Source organism: Ambystoma mexicanum, chromosome 12, assembly GCF_040938575.1.
Source record: "Ambystoma mexicanum isolate Mex_15411 chromosome 12, UKY_AmexF1_1, whole genome shotgun sequence".
NCBI classification, from domain to species: domain Eukaryota; kingdom Metazoa; phylum Chordata; class Amphibia; order Caudata; family Ambystomatidae; genus Ambystoma; species Ambystoma mexicanum.
The window spans coordinates 123495816-123511931 of record NC_090936.1 but is presented as its reverse complement, the minus strand read 5'-3'; the positions used below and the strand labels follow the sequence as shown (position 1 = coordinate 123511931).

The 16116-nt window shown below is 46.7% G+C and overlaps 1 protein-coding gene across 1 annotated transcript in view; it reads right to left on the bottom strand.

The window, feature by feature from the left end:
* Nucleotides 1-16116, bottom strand: part of PARVG (parvin gamma) — a 475216-nt gene that overhangs the window by 11033 nt on the left and 448067 nt on the right. The gene's annotated exons all lie outside the window — the stretch shown is intronic.

Here is a 16116-nt window from a genome sequence, read left to right as displayed (position 1 = left end):
CGACTCAAATGGAAATGGGGATTAAGAATTACGGCCCCTGATTTCCCGGAACTCCAGGGTTGTAATCCCTGTTGTTACCGGCAAGCCAGGCGCAAGTAAATATTGCAAGTCTGGCAGCAACCCGCTGGTAGCACCGGCAGACTTGTGATGAGGCCCTATGACTTTGGAAGTTGTACTCTCTCAAATCTCACACCACAATGGAGCCTTGCAATTGGATCTTACTGTCTCTTTTATTATTGTGAACAATTGTGCCAATGAACAAGAGGAGGCATTAAGTATTGGAATTTAAAATGATAATGTACGCTCTTCCGAATAGAGGATAGCAGTTAAGAAACTGCAGGCAGCACTTCAAATGGGCCAGTCCTACCCGGCCCTCAGTGCCTGCACTTCTTACTTTTTATCATTTGAGAACCTGCACTTCTAAATACCTGAAATAGAGTACCAGTACTCAACTAAGTTGCCAGGTGAAAATGAAAGTTTTTCATTTCACTTTATTGCAACTTAAAGGACTAAGCTGCTGCAGCCTTTGCTGGGGAAAGCAGCATGCTCTCCCTCCTCCTCTCTCCACCACCCGCAGTGCCCATAACGTTCCTTCAGGGACCACCCTGCAGAACAAAAGGAGGGACAAACGTGCATCTACTGTGCTCTCAGCACACTGGGGGCGGAACTCTGTTTAGCTAAGTGGACTTCACCTGTTGCCATTGGTGTACTCTGAGCTTGGGGAAAGTACTTTTTATTAGCAGTGCCTATTCTAATATGTATATGGTTAAGTATTTGGAGATGTGATGGAAATCTCGCACACAGCCCCAGTTACCTACCGAATTTCTTATTACGCAATGAAAGCGAGCAATAATAAAACACCACTTCTAAAGCTTAGTTTACAGCTCTGATGTCTGCTAGTTTGATACGCAAAAAAAGAAAGTCTCATTTAATACAGATATTCAAACTTTCTTGACACAGTGCATTACAACAAATTGGAAGTTTGTGTGAAAGTATCTCAGATACACTGCCTTACCAAAGTGTGTGTTCCTTGGAACATCATTTCATCACACTGGGCATGACTAACACGGACATGTGTCCAAGGTGCGGCACCGGTAGCGGCGCGGCGCTTTGGAATGTCTGTCTTCGTAGCTCGGTGAGTACTTGCACTTCTTTTTTTCCATTTAAAGCACTGACTGTAGGCCTCATTACAATCTCGGTGGTGAGGGCAAAAATGGCAGGAACAGAATTACTGCCACTTTGCCTGATGGACAAAATCTGGGTGTGGATGTGAAGTGAAGGTAACTCCTCCAGTCAGAGCCGGCCTTAGGGGGGGGGGGGGGGTGAGCCAGGCGACTGCCCGGGGCGCCACACCCCCCAGGGCGCCTTTTGCCCCTGCCACGCCAGCTCGGGGGAGTCTTTCAAGAGCTCCCCCGAGCTGGCGTTGTGGGACAAGGCGCAGCAGGCGGCCTCTTACTGTAAAAGGTGCCCGCGGCGGTGGGTGCATTTAAATGCGCCTCTCCGCCGTGGACACTTTTCACAAGAAAAGGCGCCATTACCCCCCACCACGCCAGCTCCGGGGTGTCTTTCAAGCACTCCCCCAAGCTGGCGTGGTGGCAGAAGGTGTGGCAGGCGCCACATTGTCATTGAATGAACCCGCGATGGCGGGCTCATTCAATGACAATGGGGTGCTAACGGCATCTATTTAACCTCCTCGCCGGAGCGAGGAGGTTAAAAAAATAAATAAAGTTTCCCATCCTGGCCCCGTCCCCTTCCGCTCCACCCCCTGTTAGCCAGGGGGGCGTGGTGGGTGATGAGGGGGCGCCAGTTCGCCCAGGGCGCTGCTGGCCTTAAGGCCGGCCCTGCCTCCACTTTAGCCCCAGAATGCATCAGCTGTCCCATGATAGAATTACAGACCCCGGTAAATCTGTCAATATCTGCATGGTGTCCTACGGGCTCCAGAAATAGGGATTAACACTGCGGCTACCTCACTTGTGATCCTGCGATACACGTGAGGGACCCAGTGGCAGTAACGGTAAACACGTTTGGCACTAATTCTGTGGAAATGCCACCAAACTCATAATGTGGCATGGGAAGATTCATCTTTACACGTTGTGTGGACACGCATGGCATTCGTGTACCCGTGCACAATGTAACTAAGGCAAGCACGAGCACTTACCTTGTTGAACATGAGCAACACCTCGAACCAAACAGAGAATTTGAGTGGCGGCCTGCTCAGTTGGCAGAGCATCGGTGGCATATGCTCAGGAAGGCAAACACACACCACACCAAGTTAGCAACAAACTGCATCATTGTATGGTGTTGCCCCCCCTAACCTAAGAATTTTTAAATGAATGCAAAAACACCATTTCCAGGAAAGGGTAGTGTAAAATGGAGGAATGAATAGATGGATGAGGCAAGGACAGAGGATGCATGGAATGGTTATATACAGAAGATATTCCTACCTTGACTGCCACTCCGTTCCCTGGCAGTTAAGCCATGTTCGCTGCTTTTAGCAGAACCTGGTATGCTCTGCTGGAGCCGCCTTAGGCAGCCGCCTGGCATTGCCTCGAGCCAGACCAGGTTTTGGCAGCAGGAATGAGATCTCCATACAGAGTTGATGTTCTGTATGCATTGCTCTTCTGCTTATAAGCAGAACCCAAACAGGTGAGGTGGACGGGATTATAGCAGGGATGTCATTTAGGGGTCGCCAGAGGTCGCAACTGTGGCCCCTGAGATCTCCCTTGCTACCCATAGAAACAACAACTTTTTTTTTCTTTTTTTTCTTTTTTTGAATGCAAGCTCCTGGGTTGTGACCAGCACCATGTGGCTTTTTGCTTCTGGAGTGACTGGCTTTCATGTTCAGGCCTCTAAAAACAAAAGAAAACAGGGGTCCCACAAGTATAACACTTTCAGCAGTGACCCTAAATAAGAAAGAATAGGAATACTAAATAATGTGTCTTTTCTGGAATTCGATACAATAATTGCTCTCATTAAAGGTTTATTTCAGACACACTTCAGGGCGTGAGTCACTGATTTAGTCTGTTCTTACGTATCAACTCAGCCTTTCATCCTTCTGAGGTCGATAAAGGAGTACCAGCACAGGTTGGGTGATATTGGGTTATATATTTCTATATAAAGCTCTTAAGTGTAAGTGCTATATAATACCTCATTTTCATTTGGCTATGGACGTCTCCTTGCATTCAGAGTAATTTGCCAATATGGGCCTCTACACACTGATCTTAACGATACATATGACAATCCATTCTTGTATGAAATGTACATCACATTATAGTGATATCGTAACCATATTTTTCGTAGTGTACTTAGGAACAATGCTATGTGATGCCACTTCCTGTTTTGTCAAGGAGTGAAAGGTCGTGGTCCATCGACTACCGTGGTATCACCTCGGGGTGGGGTCAAATGTCATCACTTCCTGTGATGTCACCAGAGGTCAAGGGTCGTGTGATGTCACTTCTGCTACCCCTGGCAATTTGGAGAAATGATGTCCCTGGATTACAGTGGCAGCAGATCTAGCGTCAACTTTTAATGTTAAATAATTCATTCCTGGGAGCAGGGGCTCTTCAAACGAGTTGCATAGTTTTAAACCTTTAATAGCATATTTCTGTGGCCATATTTATTGACAAACCTAAGCAGGGTTCTGCAATTAGACTGCCCACTGAAGATCCGAGGTGTGCGCACCTAATTGTATTGGCCCACACACATATGGCGCTTCACCTGAGGTGCCCCTCTGAATAAAGCACAAGGTTTTACACTTGTTCTGGTCTGGCTGGAAGCCAAGGGAAGTCTGACGGCATCTGGAAATGCGGTCTATCATTTGGAATCACTTGGGTGTGAAGTAGCATTTATATCCTCATGTGTTCCTCAAAAGGTCTCACTTCTGGGGTCCCCTGTTTGAACCAGAAGTGCATCGTATTTGTCTACATGGATATATTGCATAATCTACTGGTAATGGGCAGCGGTGGTTACCGTGAAAACACATTTCTTCCCAATACCTTTTTGTTGCAAAAACGCAACAGCTTAATGCCAGAACTCTTTGGGTCTCGTTACGAGTTTGGCAGTATCAGTACCTGGTAGAAATGGGCGAGCCTGACGAGGCCCGGGCCGGCCCCGGCTCCAACGGGGGCTCCAGCCCGACCCTCCTTTTGGGCCGGTATCCCTAGATGCCACGGGCCGCACCATGGCTGCACAGTGCAAAGAAGAAAAAAAAAGAATTGGCATTTCTTTCCATTTTGCCTGCGGCAGGTGGGCAAAATGGAAAGAAATGGCCATATATGGAAAAACAAAATGCAACCATGATGGTGGCTCACCACGCGCGTGTTAATTTTTTACCATTTTCTGGGGGATCCAGGGATTTCATGGGCTCGGCCCGTGGTGGGCTCCTAGAGTTAGGCCTGACTCCAGGCTCGGACCTGGCTCGGCCCTAGCCATGAAATCCCTGGCTCCCCCAGCTCTAGTAGCCAGCGGGGGCAGGGGTTTGGCCTTCCAGCCAATGAGGAGGCTCAGAAAAGGGGTCTTTATCACATGGTATAGCCCCCGCTCCGAGCCACCTCAGAGATGGAAACCGCTATCTTCTCTCTCCGGATCACCAGTAAGTGGGAACTCCCCCGGTGACTCCTTCCCCTTCCCTCTACCCCCAGATCTCCTCTCCTTCCAACCCCCACCCCACTTACCTGCGCTTCTCTGTCCTTCTCCTGCGCTGGCAACACTAGCGTTCTGCCTTTAACTATGGGCCCTGCGGCATTACCTAAAGCGGTAACGTCTCCCAGCTCGGGGCTTATTGCTTGAATATTGTTAGAATTGCTGCCACACTCATGTACCGTTACACTACTCAGTCCCTATAGGAGCAACGGGCACCCAGCGGGCACCGAGCAGCATGACCACCTTATCTCCAGGCCAATAAGGTAAGCGCTAAATTCGTAGCGCTGTTCCCCTGAAATCGCCATCTAAATTACTGAATCGGCTAGCCCCACCGACCAGCAGCAAAGGCAAAGCTCTTGTCCAGCCCATTTCATGGAAACAAAGCTTTAATACAGTGGCTGTATTAAAATCGCCATTCAAGTACACGAGGTACTTGCACCCTCCAAAATGGCCGTCTGCCTTCCCTCTGCCTAACCACAGGGCCCATTGAGGCCACAACGCCCGCATCCGATAGGCTGCCGTGTCTATCTGTTCCCCCATTGGCCGCCGGCAGGCGAAGCCGGCCCACACTCCTCAAGGCCCACAGCAACAGGGCCTGCACATGTAGATGCCTGGATCCAATCGGCCTCGCCAGTGCCAAGAGCAGGAGCTCTCCGGACCAGCCCCCACCCTTGCAGGAGCAACGGGCACCCAGTGGGCACCCAGCAGCATGACCACCTTATTTCCAGGCCAATAAGGTAAGCGCTAAATTCGTAGCGCTGTTCCCCTGAAATCGCCATCTAAATTACTGAATCGGCTATCCCCACCGACCAGCAGCAAAGGCAAAGCTCTTGTCCAGGCCATTTCATGGAAACAAAGCTTTTAATACAGTGGCTGTATTAAAATCGCCATTCAAGTACACAAGGTACTTGCACCCTCCAAAATGGCCGTCTGCCTTCCCTCTGCCTAACCACAGGGCCCATTGAGGCCACAACGCCCGTATCCGATAGGCTGCCGTGCCTATCTGTTCCCCCATTGGCTGCCGGCAGGCGAAGCCAGCCCACACTCCTCAAGGCCCACAGCAACAAGGCCAGCACCTGTTTGGTTCCTGTTTGTGTCTGCCATCTGCCAGACCCCCTACCCGCCACATACAAGGTAACCCAAGCACCTGCAGCCATGACTTTGCCATATATATCAGACTCACAATTGCATTTAGAATATTAAGTTTGTTTTTTAACCAGACTAACTAATGCTGACATGATATATCAACATTAGGCTGCCTCTCAGCTACTGGATCTAAACCGCCTAAGTAGCATGTCCACTGCCTCTCTACTGCATACCTATCACCTGTAACCCTGATTGCTAAAATAGAATTTAGGTGCCCCACTGCCTATGCACCCTGCTAGCGACACAGGCGTTATCTGCCTGCGCTGGACTATTGCACCCAGCCCATGTGCATACATAGCTCATCGAACCATATCTCTGACTACTCAGCCCCCACCAATATAATGCTGGCGCTCCTTACCATTATCGTGTTCCCTTATTGTATAGTCCCCAATGCTACACCTTGCACAAGAGGTCATTTCATCAAGGTTGGAGAAGGACTAGCTAGACCAGGCTGTCCACGCCACTTCCCCATCCCCTGCCCCACCCCTTTCCTCCCCACACACCCCCCCTTACCCCATACTGTCTCCTCAGTCCCACATTACACCCACCACCATCAAAAATGGAGCAACCTCAGACCTCCCGTGTCTCAGTCCCAACCCGTCCTTATACAATCACACCATACCTATCAGCATTAATGGTACGACCACACCCATCCTGTGTATTGAAAGACTCAATAGACTCATGTCTAGAACTAAAATGTCCCCACTAGCTACCCCACTTACCACCACACCCAATACCCCGACCAAACTAAACACCACGCCCATTAATCTCCAACACAAAAGTCTCCACAACGCACCACTCAAACACCTAACCAATAACAAAACCACTGACTCTTCCACCACTTTAGACAACACACCACCACCTGCCCCTACCTCCACCCTCAAAAGTGCACTCATCAATGCCCGTTCACTAGGTGCCCATGCCATAGACATCCATGACCTTATTGAGGACCAACACCTTGACATGCTGGTGGTCACTGAAATCTGGCTTCACCCAGCAGCAGGACCATCTCTAGCCCTTGCCATTCCCCCAGGATTCAGTATCTTTAGAACAGAAAGGACAAATACCCAAGGAGGTGGAGTTGCCATAATAGCCAAAACCACTCTGGAAATTAGAGCTAGCCCAATAGAACAGATACAAGGTTACGAACTCCTTCTAGTGAAGTACACCTCCAACCCCAAAACCACTACTAATTTACTAGTGGTATACAGATCACCCAACAAAAATACCCACCCTGACTTGGACATACCGGTACTCCTAACGCCCCTCATCAAACCTAAAACTAAATGCATAGTCCTCGGTGACTTTAACCTAGGATACAATGACCCCCTGGACTCTGAAGCATCTACATTCTATACAGCCATGTCAGAAATGCAATTCGTACAACTGATAGATAAACCCACCCACTCAAAGGGAAGAACCCTAGACTGGCTTCTCACTCTCAACTCTCTAATGACCATTGACTCCATCCTCCCAGTCAATTAGACCACTATGTAATTAACTTCACCATAGACAATGCCAGTTCAGAGCACATCACCCCTAAAAAACCAGAAACATTTGAAACTAGAAATATCAAAAAACTCTCCCCTGACAAACTCACGCCAGCCCTGAGTGCTGCCCCTGCCCTTACAGTTCCAGGTACCAACAACCCCTCCTATCTAGCAGAACAATACCAACAATGCCTTACCCAAACTATTGACCTACTTGCTCCCATCACCACTAAAACCTGTAGACCTGACAAACACTCCTGTTTTTGGTTTAATGAGGAACTTGTAGCCTTAAAACGCACAAAAAGATCACTCGAACACCTCCACAAGAAAAACAATACCCCAGGATCGGCACTAGCTTTCGCTGAAGCCAACAAAATATATAAATCAGCAATAATCACCCAAAAAGCCAATGCCTTCAACATCCGCATCACTAATACGTCCTCCGACAGCAAAGAATTGTTTACCATCCTTAGAGAGCTCGAAAACCCCTGTCAAACTTCAGCACCTTCTAACGCTAGCAAAGACTGGTGCACCACCATACAAAACGCACTCGCATCTAAAATTCTCCTACTGCAAAATAAAATCGATAATAAAAAAACCCTCCTAGCCGACAAAACGCCACCCACCATATCAACGACCATACCAAATGCCACTATTGGCCCCCTATTTCAATTTACACCAGTGTCTAACAAAGAAGTATTTGACACCATAATGAAACTCAAAGCTTCCAACTGTAAAGAAGAGCAAATCCCCTCCCATCTAGTGACACTCTGTGCCCCCACTCTCACACCCATAATCACCGAATTCATCAATGCCTCTTTCCTCACAAACACAGTCCCCACCAGTATCAAAAAAGCCTGGGTGACACCACTCCTAAAAAAACCATCCCTGGACCCATCAATACCCACTAATTACCGACCTATTACAACGGTCCCATTTCTCCTAAAAATAATTGACAAAATAGCCTACTGCCAAATTCAGAACCATTTGGAACAACATCAACTACTAGAAGACCGTCATTCAGGATTCCGTCCCAACCATAGTCCAGAGACAGCCCCCCTTGATCTGAAGATCCAAATGGATGCCACTAAAGAAGCAGGTAAACTCTGTCTGCTGATGCTCCTGGACCTCTCAGCGGCCTTCGATCTGGCTGACCATGACAAACTCTGCAACACTGTAGCAAACAATTTCAACCTAGCTCAGAGCGCTACCAACTGGATCAAATCATTCTTGGCTGATAGGACTTCCAGAGTGTCCATCGGCAAAGAATCAGCAGACCCAATGCCTGTCCCAGCAGGTGTGCCGCAAGGCTCTTGCCTATCCCCCACCCTGTATAATGCATATACTAAGCTATTATTTGCAGCATTGGATGCCATGGGTGTCATCTATACTAACTTCGCCGATGACACCCAAATCCTCATTCCTCTCTCAGGCAATCATGATCAAGACTCCCTCCTGGTTAACCAAATCTACTCACTCATCCAAAACTGGATGGCTAATAACAGCCTCTGTCAACGACGACCAAACGGAGCTCCTCATACTAGGCTCCTCCAGCAAAATCAACACCCTTGAGCCCGCCTTCAAATCATTCACCATTGATGGAACCACAATCCCTGTTCTTAAACAAGTCAAGATCCTTGGCGTCTACTTAGATGCAACACTATCCATGTCTAAACAAGTAAACACATTAGCCTCGTCCACTTCCTACACCTCCAAACCATCTCCCTCAGCCGTAAATTCCTCTCAGCCAAAAACTGTGTTACTCTAGCCAGAGCACTCATACTGTCTAAGCTAGACTATTGTAATATCCTCTTCCTGGGCACTTCCAAAGCCAACATAGCCAAACTCCAACTCATGCAGAACAAAGCCCTCAGAGCAGCTTTAGGCATCAAAAAATCTGAACATATCTCTAACACCAGAAGAGACCATCACTGGCTCCCCATCCAAGCCAGAATTATATTTAAAACCCTGAGCATCACCCACAAATGCAGGGCTAACAAAGCTCCCAAATACCTCAACAACACAGTCACGATGAAGTCACAGACTAGACTTCTCAGGTCCAACAAAAACGCATACCTTGAAACCCCAGATACAAAAGAGAGAAAGCAGGGGGCAGTAGCTTCAAAACACTGGCACCTAGACACTGGCACGCGCTACCTACCCACATTATGAACGAAACCTCCTTCCCTAAATTCAAAAGCATCCTGAAGACTTGGCTCTTCAATAAGTTCTAACTGAACTAGAGCACTAATCCGCTCCAATTAACTGTACATATCTGACTGCTTTGCATATTATTGTATATTATTGACTGCCTTGCATATTATTGTATATTATTGACTGCTTTTCCTGTGTGCCTTTGTGTACTTTCTAAGATTGCATTCTCCCATTGTCTGTAACTACGCTGTGTTACCCCCGGGTCTGGGCGTATAACAAATGTAATAAAATAAAATAAATATATTTATTGCAGGATTATCACGCAATCATATGTCGTATATAGCATGGTTGCCCGGTAACGCTTTGATGCAGCAAGGTCAGTCTGCTATCGGCAGACACAGAGAGAACTGCTCAGCTCCGCTCTCTGTAACGGTAAGCCCTATTACAACGCTCTACCACGAACGATGCGATCAACTACGCTTATAATCACCAAGGCTTCTAAACAACATGCATTCATGTTTACACAGACTGCTCTACTGAATGATACATTTCGCTGAAATTCGGGGTAGCATTTAGTTTTTGACGTTTCTAGCTCGTATTTGGTTTGCTACATTACATTTACCTAATTCAGGTAATTGACCACTTTCCCTTCTTATGGCTATACTACACAAGTACTTAACTTTTTACTGATTGGTTTCTTGTATTTTTTCCTATTCAATTCCCGGTCTACCTTCTACTTCTACATACATTACTGTTGGGTATGTGTTTTATTTTATTTTCAAACGCTACTTAACTTGATGCTCTTGCTATTTACGTCATGTTCACATTTTTCATATCCATGGGTTTGATTGCATATGTTTATTTATTTCCCATGACACTTTTTGCACTGTTGATTTCAAACATTTGAATATATATGTTGTGTTTACAATGTTCAGACTTGCCCTGATGAAGGAATTTCCATTCCGAAATGCATTGGCACAATCTTAGTCTGTTGATGGAGTGACTTGTGGCAAACTCTTCCTCACTAAAATACTATTAGTGACTACTTTCTATTTTTCTTAAATGAACTTTGATTTGATAGATAAAATCATCATTTTTGCTTCCTTCTTATGGTGGTGGTAAGGCCAGGCCAATCCCCATTTTTGGAGTTCATAGGAATCCATACAGATCTTAATCAGATTTACAGAGTGGCAGTTCTGACAAGATAAATGTGACTATTTTGAAAGTAAATTTGAGGATTTACCGCTGGCTATACGCTGAAGGTAAATCCTCCACTTCACCTCCACTCCCGGAATGCAGCAGTGTAGTAAAAGTGGCGGTAATTCTGCTACCACCGAAAGAAAAGTGGGGTCACAGATTTGTTGCTAAATATTTAATGCACGGCCAATCTCATAATGAGGCCTGTTCTTTGTCTATCTTTGTTTTCCAAAAGCAAACTGAATACACAAGTGCGGTGTGATACAATGTTTTATACCTACGGCGGATATGGACAATTTAGTACATGCTTTTCCTCAGTGCAATTTGAAATGTGTCAATAGTCAATTTCTTTTTCAGGAAGTGCAGCCATGAATACCCACTAACAGGCTGTGTCTCACCTATAATAAAACAGAAATCCTCAATTCCAATTCATAAGCCCCATTAAAAGTGGCATTTACACCCTTTAGTATCAATCCTACCCCGTCTAAGAACATAGGTGTCAACTTGGATGATGCCACGACGCCCGCCGCAGATCGGAGAGGTGTTTAGTAAAGCACACTTTCAACCACACATGCTGAGAAATATCAGCCCTTACCGTGAAAGGACACAAAAAATAGAGGCTGACAGAGCCGTAGTGGTATCCAAATTAGACTACTGTAACAGTACCTCAGGAGGATAGCTCAGCAGCAACGTGCTTGCCTTGGAAACAAGACACAAAGCAACACAGGTTCGATCCCCGGGTACGCGCTTAGAAACCTTTGGGGTTATAAATAACCTTTTATATCATATCATACCAACAGCAACCTGAAGGCATTTCAAATACACCTGATACAATTACACCTAAACAGAGCATCTGGAATGACCTTCAGCTTCAAAGCACAGCCTGCGATCACCCCAGTCATTGAGATCGCGCCCTATTCAATTTCACCTCCAAGCAAAGCCTTGACCCAACCCAGCGTTGCCTAAACAACGCTGGACCCACAAACCTGTCACTCCTTACCATCCTAAGAGGACCCTTAGATCGGCAGAGGTGAACCAATTTCAACTAACCCGCATCAATACAAAATTATCTATCATGGAGTAGGACCCTCCATGTGAATGCCACCCAATACTGGAGCGATCTACCCAAACTCCCAAGAAGGTTGAATAAGGTTCAAGAACATGCGAAAATCTCGTTCTTTTAAAAATAAGCATTCCAGACTACGCTTGTGTTTCAAGCTGGACCTTCGTAGAGCAATACAATCCCTATAATCATGTCATAACCGAGCCTGGGTGGACTGCATCAACCGCTGACTAGCACTTAACAAGCGCACCAGCTCCAGACTAGGGGCCAGCAACCGCTGGCTATTCAGATGTTTGGCAATACAGCTCCCCGGAGTCATCAGGATTGGTTATGCTGGCTCCGGCTGATGGCATCTGGAGAGCCAAAGGTTGTAGAGCCGTACCCTAAGCAGCAAGCAGGCTGGCCGAGCTGCGTGATATGTGATATGATATGCCATGTATAACACGCCTGTACACAAGTGTTTCTAGGCGCGACTAGTCAAGCGGGGGGACAGAAGGAGGATAAGTCAAATGATCTTACTAGGCTTGTGTCATTCAGATTGTGCAAGTGTGACAGTGCAAAAGTGCAGGGGCAAGGGAGCGGGGGACCTAGGCCTAGTACTGTTACATGTTCATTATCTATTCTAGTTTATCTGATCTTGTTTACAGGAAGTAGTTATACCTCATACACAACAAATCATTGTTAACCTCACTACCTTTTCCCCCTGTTCCTATTTCTCCCCAATTTTCCCTAACAGCACTATGAAACAACTTGTTGTATCTGTGCACTCAATAAAACATTAATAAAATAAAACAAATAACATCTAATACATTTTAGTAAATTAATGAATACACTGGGGGTCATTATGACCCTGGTTGTAGCCGTGCTGGTAAATACCAGCACGGCTGCCGCCGGAGTCATGAATTTTCCAGCGCCTGCGAATGGGCAATTACCGGGGCATTACAGCCCCGGCGGACCCAGTAATTGCCCATTCCCGGGCTCCAGAAAATATTACTCCCCATTCCCATATGAGTCCATTGGACTCAATGGGAATGGGGAGGACGGATGCACCGCCACCATTCATGAATGGTGCCGGTGCATCCGTCAAGGACTGCGAGCGGGTCAGACCAGGCCGACTGAACGGCTTCTGCTCGCAGACTCGTAGTTTGCCGGTCCGGAAACAATCGTACCGGTAAGCTTACCGGTACTGTTGCTTTCGGACCGGCAAACTTAGAATGAGGCCCACTGTGTCCTAAGAAATGTTGCATTATACAGGTTAGGGGTTCTGCAGAAGTTTTACAAAGCCACGGGAAGTGGGGCAGAGGTGCTGTAGAGGGTGCTGTGCCATAGCTTTTCTTCAAGCGGTCTGACTTTCTTTTTTCATTCAATTGTAACGAACAAGCTGTTTCCAAAACAAAACGCACTGGTACATAAAGCGCCATTTTCAAAAGTGTCAACATTAGGGGGGTTATGTTTATTCTCACACCACTGCCATCCGCTCTACTATCAACCACTTGAAATGCATGCCACATGACAATGATGGGGAGAAAGCACCCGTGTCTAATCCAAACAACAGGTCTTTGTGAGTGTGGAACGAGCTGGGGATGCTTTCTGGTCCATGCATAGAAGGTGCTCGCCACTGAAATACAGAGGAACCCTACAGCTTGTCAGCTAGGCATACACTATGAAGGAGAGGCACCGGGAATTCTCTTCAACTGCACATTGACGACAAAAGCATTGGCAAAGCCAATAGTTCTGGCTTTGCAAATACAGCAGATCTGCCTTGCATGTACTGTGAGAGCTTTAAATAGCAACCCTTATGTATGTTTGTTTATTTATTTATTTATTGATATAGCGCTCTGGACCCGGGAGTAAAAGGGCGCTAGTACAAGTGACAAGGCACAGTACATGAAAGTTAGCAGAAATACTTTAACATGGGTTATATACAGCAGGTACAGACAATGACGGTACAGAACATCCAGTGCAAGTACAAAATATGCAGAATATAACTAGGTCTGGCTTGGAGGTAGACTTTTGGTCAATAGCCAACCAATGGCAAGTTTCCTGAAAGACTGGCAGGATTTGGCTGACTTAATGTTCAATGGCAAGGAGTTCCAAAGTTGGGAGGCGAGGACAGTGAAGCTCGAGCCCCCAGCTCTTTTGGAGGTGAATCTGGGCACCGTGAGACAAAGTGTTGGATGATCTGGTAGTTCTGATGGGGGGCTTCATAGTAAATGTGTTAGTGAGGTAAGGTGGGGCTAGGTGGTTGATGGCTTTATAAGTGAGGCAGAGAGTTTTTAGATCGATTTTCTGTTGGATAGCCACTTGCATGTGATTCTGGTGGCAGAGGTATGCTGTCGCCTTGGGTTGTTTAATGCTGCTCGTAGCGCATTGTTTTGAAGGACTTGGAGTTTGCTGATCATAGCTTGGTTGGCCCCTAGGTAAAGGTTATTACAGTAGTCTAACTTAGATTGTATTAGAGCTCCAGCTAACGTAATGCAGCTGTCAGTAGATAGATAGCTCTACAATTACAGAGCCAGCAATATTGACCTTGCCAATGCCTGTTATTTGGTGTTTCTTTTTCAAAGTACCACCTCATCCACAAGAATTGCAAGTGTAAAAAAAATAATTCAATGGGGGCACAGAAGGAGAACGCTAAATAGGAATATTAGGGCAAAGGAACGTCTGTACATTATATTGCAATTCCTACAAATTAAGCAGTGCTTCATAACATGAAGATGGACAAGACACTGTCTGCCTTGTAATAAGTTCAGCTAAAATCATAGGACGAGCAAACCATTGTCATGGAAGGGACTTGTCATGGAAGGGACTGGGACCAATCTGGGGAATGTATCCCTTCTTCCATTGGGGAGCCACCCCTTTTTGGACCAGGGAGGTGTGCCTGCTACGCAACAGACTCCCTAGGGGACTGGGCAGGTGGGATCTCACTGGGGTAATCACCCATTAGGGGACAAGGAAACCCCAAGCCAAGCAGCTACCCCATCCTATTTACATTCAGAGCCCCATATGTTCATGGGTTATATAGGAACTGAACAGTGTCAAAATATGCAGGGCACTTTAAAGGTGTGTGTCTTGGTCTTTGACCCAATGTTCTTGGCATCTTTACCTGAATACCTGAAGAATGGGACCAATCGTCTCCTCTCTTGTCCCAGGCGGAGTATAAAGAAGCTGTCACAGAGTCAGGAGGAAAGAGAACCAGCGTGAGTCTGGACAACCTGTACGAGCACCCGGTGGATGGGATGCCTTCCTTCCCTAGGAAAGTAAAGGCAGGACCACGCACAGAACGTGGTGGGTGGAGAGCAGCCAGAGCACACCGAACGCTGCCAATCCCATGAAGGTGAAAAGACAGAGAGAAGCAGAACCACCATAAACAGGTGGAAGCCAAGTCCCGCCGCAGCTGCACACCGGAGACCGGTTTTTCTGATGCAAAAGACCTGCTTGTCAAAGGCAGTAAGAGCCAACACAAATGCCGACCACGAAGACATCAGGTCTGCAGTTGAGTGACGCAGAAGAAAGTTGTGTCCCCAGTCAAGCCACGCCAGTACGTGAGGGAGAATTGGGAGGAGGGCAGCAAGTGGTCTGAGCAGCCTAAGAGAGGCAGGTGCTGCGAATACCCAACGAAGGGGCGAACCGAGTCAGACAATCAGAGAGCCTGGAGGGCCGAATATCCCATGAGAGGTGAAACTAGAGAATACAGAATGAAGAGGTGAAACGAACCAAAGAATCATAAGGCCTAGAGGGCCGAGTCTCCCACAAGGGGCTGAACTAGAGAATACCGTACAAAGATGTGAAACCAAACACAGAACAATAGGGTCTGGAGTGCTATACAGCTCATGTCAAGCTGAGAAATGTGATAATTTAAAACAATCATGAGCAAATAATAACAACTAGTTTTATATAGCGCTACAAGTGCTATCTAAGCGCTAAAATAACAGTTGATATTATTATCCCACAGCATGGTACTCAATTTATCGACCTCAGAAGGATGAAAGGCTGAGTTGGCCCTGCTGGGATTCAAACCTCAGAACGAGCGCTCAGCTCGCTGTGCTGTCTTGACCGGCTTGGCAAACAAACTCCTGAACATCCAGAAGAAACTGTGCATGCTGCCAGGCCAGGAACTAAGTTGAGGAAAGACGTATACTTAGAGAAATCCAAACTTTGTGAATTGTATGAACTGTGTGAGCCTTGTGAATTGTGGGAACTTTGCAAGTCGACAAGAACCATTGGATGTTTGAACTGTATCAGCAGGCAAGGCCTGAGGAGAAAAGAGAGATGGCGAAGACACTATTGAGTGGGGGTCAGGGACCAGCCAGATAACTCCTGAAAGAGTGAGCTTTACTAACCTAGGCAGGATATGTGTTATTCAGGTTGTTAGTGGTAGGGAGGGAATAGGGCAGATTAGGTTTTGACAGAGGACGGAATGTT